At 43.0% G+C, this 7,950-nt stretch overlaps 1 long non-coding RNA gene across 1 annotated transcript; it reads right to left on the reverse strand.

Moving 5' to 3' along the window:
* Positions 1-1,896: 1,896 nt before the first annotated feature.
* LOC135984323 (uncharacterized) lies at positions 1,897-6,999 on the reverse strand. Its single transcript, XR_010602270.1, has 2 exons — positions 6,180-6,999; positions 1,897-6,102 (listed from the first exon to the last, which is right to left on the reverse strand). It is a non-coding gene; the product is annotated as an uncharacterized LOC135984323 (long non-coding RNA).
* Positions 7,000-7,950: the final 951 nt, after the last annotated feature.

The following is a 7,950-nucleotide window of genomic DNA, read 5'->3' on the forward strand; positions in this document are numbered from 1 at the left end:
GTGGGTTAGTATGCTGTTCAAAGGTATGTTGGAAATATTCTTTGAGTCGGAGACGTCGAAAGTAGGATTCTAGGTCACCGCAGAACTGTATCATATTCATGGGTCTGGAGGGACAAAAGGAGAGGCCCCGAGATAGGACAGACTCTTCTGCTGGGCTAAGAGTATAGCTGGAAAGATTAACAATATTGCTGAGTGGGTTAAGGGAACTACTGTTGTGGCTGCTTGTGGCATGTAGCAGGTTAGATAGTTCAGTGTCCTTTTTCCTTTGTAGAGAGGCAAAGTTTGTCTTGTAAATGGCTTGTCTAGTTTTTGTAAAGTCTATCCACGAGGAAGTTTGTGTGGAAGGTTGGTTTCTTATGAGAGTATCCAGTTCTGAGAGCTCATTCTTAATCTTTCCCTGTTTGCTGTATAGGATGCTGATCAGGTGGTTTCGCAGTTTCTTTGAGAGTGTGTGACACAGTCTCTCAGCATAGTCTGTGTGATATGTAGATTGTAATGGATTTTTTACCTTTAGTCCTTTTGGTATGATGTCCATCTGCTTGCATTTGGAAAGGAAGATGATGTCTGTCTGTATCTGTACGAGTTTTTTCATGAGGTTGATGGATTTCCATTCCATACGGCTAAATGCAGTGCCTTAATTTGTTAGACTCTAAGGTGCCACAAGTACTCCTGTTCTTCTTTTTGCGGATACAGACTAACACGGCTGTTACTCTGAAACCTGTCACTATGCAGTGTTTCACCTCTGTCATAAGCTTCCACTCCTTTTACCCTTCTCTCCCTCGGGACCTCCATCAGGGGAATTACTTCCCTTGCTCTGCAGGGCTCGCACCCTCCAACAGACACCATTTTTCCCTAGTTCCCTCTTCAAGTGGAAGTACTGCCTGATATGTCCCATTTTCCCACACCTGAAACATTCAGACCATCTCCTGCCCCTCTGGGTCTGAACCTCCTAGTAATCACATTGTCAGCTCAGGCATGCAAATCTTAGGCTTCCAGGTTTGCCATAGCCCGTGTTCTTACAGGAGTAATACCTTCCAATCTGCCCCATCCCCCCACAACAAAAGCATACAAACCCTGAGAACTCCTCTGTCTTTGCTTCTTCTTGAAATGTAGTGATGGGCAGGGTGTCACCCAGAGTCTCCCCCGTTTCTTATGTGCTCAGCGCAACCAAGCCAATTTTAAAAGCACACATCACATGGGGCAAATGCTTCCTGTGTGCCCCTCTCTTCCACTAGCAAAACATTCCCTCCATTGGGCCTTATGCCTTCTAGGCCTTGAACCTTCTTTCCCGCTTTATACCTGTGCCCACTGATCCTTTCCCTCTGCAGGCTCTCTAGGAAGTACTGCGGTTGTTCCTCAAGCATGGTAGCAGCTTCCATAGATCCAGTTGTACCTCCTGCTGCTTCTGTTGTCTGACTGCCTGCAGAAACTGGAGCAGAAACTCCTGCAGTTACAGCATTCCGCCATGCACCAACTTGGGAGGGTGGAAAGTAGGCTTCCTCATACTTCAGCTCCGTCAGTTCCCAGGCACCCAAACTGCAGCTCCCTCGCCTTAATTAGACCAACTGGGAGCACCTTTTCTGATACAGGGGAGCTAGATCTTCTTCACTTACAAGGGCCAGCCGCCCTCTGACAGCCCTATATAAAATTTCATCATAAAATTGTTTATGGAGAATAGTTGTTTCAAGGGATTGGTGCTGGGTTATAGGAACTTTTGCGTCTAGATCACTGGTTAAGATTGGCTCAGGTTAGTAGTAGTAACTTTCTTTGAAGACTGTGGGAATTCTGCAAGTGTAAATGAAGGCAGCAAAAGTTTTAGCTAGTTACTCAGCTACTGCTATTGTTACCGAAATATCGGGTCCACCTAGCTGAGAGCCAATAACAGCCAGACAGGGATAAGGAAGAGTTGCTTTATTCTGCAGAAGAAAGGAGAGCTTTGCACCTTAGTACAAAAACTCTGTCTTACACACATTTTACAGATCCTTTATACACATTCAGACAAAGGTCCTTGCAGTGTTAACACTTGATTGGTGGTTGTCAGACCCGTGCTTTTGCTATCTGGTCAGTGAAAACCGGCTTGGGACCAGCTCTAACTACCGTAAGGCCTTGAAGGGAAGACAGTTGAAAAGTTCAGGCTACTGTGTACTTGAAGTGTCTGCTTCCCCCTTATGGCCCGGTTGACATAAAGGCTGCTCTGTTAAGGGGGGGTCACTAGTAACTTTCACAGTCCCCCCTTCGGGCCTGACAAATTCAAAAATTGTCAGGCCCGTTATGCAATTTGCGATTAAGCTGGAGGGACAGATACTGGGTTTTTTTATGGACAGCAGAGCTTTTGATCATAGCATTACACAGGCATTTGGCACATTGTATTATTGTCCAAATAACACATAGAAAGAAAAGAATTTATTTAACAATTGTTTGAAAGAGCCCTGTAAACCATGACTCAAGGTCTGGAAGGAGGTCCTCAAAACTAAAGGTGTGATCAAGAGATACAGCATGGAAAACAACAGCAGCATTCTGTTTATACATAGGTTATTCTGATATTTTGTTTTGCTTACTAATGTAGACTCTTAGTCTACATTCTATATTATTTACACAAGGTCGCAACAACTTTTCACACAGTTTTTTTTTACTTGCTTTACACATTTCTTGCTTTTACAAATCTCGCATTATTAGGGTTACAGTTAGCCTAACTCTTGCTAACGAACTGTCATGCATTGCATCCCCTTCCTGTCAGTTCTTTTTCTGCTTTTACAACCCCCCCTTTTGTATACTAGTACAACAAACATTTTTAAATTTTTATTTGCATTAAGTTTTGGAATTTAGATTTTACTTTAGATGCTTTAACTTAAAGGGTTTTGATTGGATGTAATGACAATGCATGATGAGCATGGACATGAAAGGTATTACTATTATTACGTTTTTTACAATAATAACATAATTTTAAAATAACTAATAACAATACAAGCAATAACATTTCCATAGCAATACTATAATGGGGTTGTTGTACAGCCTTAGTTATAAAGCACAATACATCATACTTAGTACATAAAATAGATACTCTATTAACAGTATGAAAGGCATACTTTTTAACTTGATATATATTTTGAAGCATGTGAATTTGCCCTTGTACTTCAGAGATTTTCTGAATCTCTGGTAACAGTGAAAACAAATTCTGAAATTTATCAGATACTAAACTAGTCCAATTAAAGGGTATCTGGAACTTAAGGGCTACTTGAAAAACTCTATCTGCAGGCCAGTAAATGATATGGTTGCCTGCAGTGGTAGTGAGATTAAAATGTATGTCTTGCGATATGGTGTCATTAACATAAACACAGCTATCATTAGCTTGAAAAAATAAGTGTCCTGTCAGGGTAGTTCCTTGTCCTCTACCCTTTCAGCAAACGTAGTCATGAAGAGTAACAACTTCTCCTGGCTTCAGTTTACGGATACACTGAAGCTGTGGGGGTTGTAACGGCCAAAATGTCCATTGACTCTCTAACCCCATCCAAATGTCAGATGTAATCCTAGGAGCACTGACTAAAAATCGATTGGGCATACCAGGAGGTCTAATTTCCCAGATGTTTCGGTGAATTACCCAATCCCACATGCATCCTCCCCATGGACCCGGCAGGATTCGGTATGTGGGAGCCCACACCCCCCCCCAACCGGTCCATATGCTTGGAAGGAGCACTGAGAATGTCTGCACTTCCACCCAGAAAGTCTCCAAGTATGTCTCCATGGCTACAGATCAGATGGTACTCCTGATGTGTCTGTAAGGGCAGTGGGCCAAGCCTGATGCTCTAGATCATTCCGAATGGCCATTAGCTGGTCATTCAGGAAATCCTGAATTTCTGAACATGCTAGATCCCACTGCAATGCCTTCCCAGCCTCAGTGATATTCAATACTATTTCTGTCAGCAACTTCTGGGTCATAGAACTAAGGGCGGAGATAACATGTAACTCACCAATTCTAGCCTGTACCTGGGTTAGCTGTGCCCCAATTTCTTATTATGTTCTTGGTTTTTAAAAATATTCTAAACTGCTGCTGCATTATTGGCCCCATCCCAAAGGGATCCGGTCAAGTCTCTCTTCTTTCTAGAGGAAATAACCCAAGCCCTCTGTTGTGCTAATCTAATGGCAGCCCCCTGTGAGCAATTTGGGTATGTAGAGGTAATCTGGAAACTGGATAAGGGCAATACATGCTGAAGGACTTATCTAAAACACAGGGCGCAGCCTGTAGAATAAACCCCAAAATCCAATCAATACTACGTTCCTAAGCATGGGTCCCACAAGTTTCTTCCTGCCAGTGTATAATTCTTTGTTTCTTCACCAGGGTCAGTTCTTAATGTTTCTTGTAGTCAGGAATCCCTGGACTTTGGTGGTTCCAATGAAGCAAGTGTTCCTTCTTCTCTTTTTCTGAAACAGTGTGATTTAGCATCATACAGGGGAGAGGTTACTAGCACATCACCCTGTAATGGTTTTGCTTCTTCTAGAAAAATCCAGAGGCACAGTAGGTCTGTCAGTGGACAAGGGAGAGGTTACTAGCACTTCACCTTGTCTTTTTTCCTTTTTCCTGCTGTCCAGAAGGCACAGCAGAGCTAGAAGGAGAAATAGGCTTATCAGTCGGAGAGTCCTCCCGAGGTGGAGGGGTCTTTTTACAGTGAGAAGCATGGGTCCAGGCAGGTAGTCCTTGGCACTTCACAGCGGTGTTGGTGGTTAACAGCACTTGGAAAGGGCCTTTCCAGTGGGGAGCCAAAGCAGTCTTTCGTTGATGAACTTTACATAGACTCAGTCTCTTTGTTTCAATCAATGGCAGGGCTGCTAGGGTCTTTGGGTAGCTCTTCTTTTATCTGTGAGAAAAGAAACCTAACACATTTCATTAATGCCTGGCAGTGTTTTGCAGATCTCATAGTTGCTTGGGCACATTCAGCCCCCCCTTTTCTTGGCTATCAGCCAAGTCTTAGCTGTGGGCAGTGTCCTTGGATGGGCCAGCATCTTATCTTTGGACTGAGCTTGCTGGCTATTTTTTTTTCCAGTTAACTCGTTCTGTTCTTTTTCCTGCTTCCCTTCTTGGCTTCTTTTAACCTACAAAGGAAACTTTTACTTTTTACTCATACACCTTCTCCCAAAAATGAACACATACACAATTGCCATTATACAGTACATTAGTCTTATTACTCAATGTATGCCATGTACACCCTTCTAGTAAAATAACTTTATTACAGAGCTTTGGAGCAACAAACCAGGACAAGCACACCCACCTTTGAGGAGTCCACTCGGTACAACCTCTGGTGTCCAATAGCTTTCCTCCCTCCCCAGCCCTCTGGCTAGAAATCTGAGGTAGCCAGAAGGATCCCATGGGCAATATGGGGAGTGGGTTAACCTTCCATGTCCTTGCTTCCAAAGACTGTTGGTATGCAAATTTTAACAACAATTTTGGCCATAGAACATAAAAATAATTTCTATTGTGCCAGCGAATGCATGGTACGTTGAATGCTATTCAGCTGGCATCCGTTTTCTCTGATGATCTGAAAGACAAAAGAACAGAGGTCTACCCCTTCTGGGCAGTCAGTCATTGCTTAAAATATTTTTTTTATATACACATACTCTTGTTGATTTTAGGCAAAACAGAGGAATTACCCCATATTTCCTTTATTTGTTTTATAGGCAGCCCAGGTTTCAGTGGCTTCTACCTTATTAGTTAGAAAATTGCATTAATACAGATGCTTTCTGGCTTGCTTCCAGATTCAAAGCTATCCACAGCTTAAAAATTCTTACGTAAAAAGGGACACAATTAACTTTCCCAGACTTTTGATTGCCTTTTACTTCTAACTCCTGCTTTCAAACACCCAGTGATTTGGAAGAGACAACACAACCTATATTGGTAGGTTTGCATTTCTTTTACCTCTGCTACAATATACACTGCACATGTTCTGGGGAAAATGCACATCCTATTCACAATTCAATTTTTACAACACTAGCCACATCAATTTCTACACAAGGTGTAACTATTTCTTTTTAAACACCGGGTAAAGACCATTTACTTAACATATAATTTAAAGGGCTATCCTCAGAGGGTTTTACCAGAGACCCACCCATCTGCCTGCTGACACTCTAACAGAGAATTACACAGAGAACAGAGGGAATTATGGCCTAATTACCAGAGACCCACCCACCTGCCTGCTGACACTCTAACAGAGAATTACACAGAGAACAGAGGGAATTATGGCCTAATAGGATCCTATTACAGGAATTTCTACTAATACTGACCGCTACAGGGGACGGGACAGAAGGATCCCAATTCGACCTCAGAGCTTCATCGCACGCGATGGCTTCCACTCTGAGGAATTACGAATGAGAGGCTCAGTTCCGTCCACACACCTAACGCCCAAATGTATAAGACAGAAATTCATTAACCGGTTAACCAGACCAGAACCAGATAGTGTCTCCTTATCCTATTAGGACTCACCTTATCGGAGCACGAACCCCAGGGGCTGCGGTGAAGCAGAGAAAAGGGGCGAAACACCCCGTTGGCGCCGTTCCCAATTCGCCGCAGCCGTCCGGAGTCCAATGTCCGAGCTAGGATAGTCCCGGCGGAGTCGCCAGAAACTGTTACCGAAATATCGGGTCCACCTAGCTGAGAGCCAATAACAGCCAGACAGGGATAAGGAAGAGTTGCTTTATTCTGCAGAAGAAAGGAGAGCTTTGCACCTTAGTACAAAAACTCTGTCTTACACACATTTTACAGATCCTTTATACACATTCAGACAAAGGTCCTTGCAGTGTTAACACTTGATTGGTGGTTGTCAGACCCGTGCTTTTGCTATCTGGTCAGTGAAAACCGGCTTGGGACCAGCTCCAACTACCGTAAGGCCTTGAAGGGAAGACAGTTGAAAAGTTCAGGCTACTGTGTACTTGAAGTGTCTGCTTCCCCCTTATGGCCCGGTTGACATAAAGGCTGCTCTGTTAAGGGGGGGTCACTAGTAACTTTCACACTTTCTTTGAAGACTGTGGGAATTCTGCAAGTGTAAATGAAGGCAGCAAAAGTTTTAGCTAGTTACTCAGCTACTGCTATCACTGCTAGTTGTTGTACATTTGTACGGTTAAGATTGGCTCAGGTTAGTAGTGACCAAAAATCATTACCAACCGATGACTGCTTAGTGGCTTTAATCAAATGAATTCTATTCCTATTGGATAGTGCTCACATCCAAATCCACTATCACACTCTGTATTCTCACCGAGGTGAGAAGTGGTTCCACGATTGAGGCATAGTATCAGTGCAGTGTACAAAACCTTGCACTTCTACTGCCGCCACCTGTGCAGTAATTGTTCTGTGAATAAAGAAAAGAGAAAATGCAACACAGGACCAAATCCTGAAGCATTTACTTATGTGAAAATCTCATTGAAGCCAGTGGCAGTTTTCCCTCTGGAAAACAATAAGTAACAAACTGAGTAAGGACTTCAGGTTTGGTCAAGTCTTTCTTTCTCTGTATATGAAATATATGTAAGTATTTTCACACCTACTAATGTAGACCACCAGGGGGAGACTGCTGAGTGGCCTCAGTATTACCCCAATTGGCCAGGTGAGTATACATGCAGATGTATCGCCCAGTTTTCAGGAACCAAGATGCATTACGTTAATGCCTACTTTCTGCGTATGTACTTTCACACCTCCACTGTGACTAAACCTGAAAATGCAGTTCTCCATTGGAAGTGTTAGCGTGTGAACTGTGAATCAGCAAATGTTACACATGTGCCTGCTGAAGGAGTAAAACACTAATTGGGGCCTCTAGGTGCTACCAGAATATAAATAATTACTAACTCAGCATGTTGACACAAGGGTAACTTCAATGTAAAGAATAAAGCTGCAAATCTCCCACAGTGTCCTAAATTAGGGTCAAGTTCTGATTCCAGTTACACACAAGTAACTTTCATTGAAGACAGTGG

The sequence above is a fragment of the Chrysemys picta genome, chromosome 6 (genome assembly GCF_011386835.1).
Source record: "Chrysemys picta bellii isolate R12L10 chromosome 6, ASM1138683v2, whole genome shotgun sequence".
Taxonomy (NCBI): domain Eukaryota; kingdom Metazoa; phylum Chordata; order Testudines; family Emydidae; genus Chrysemys; species Chrysemys picta.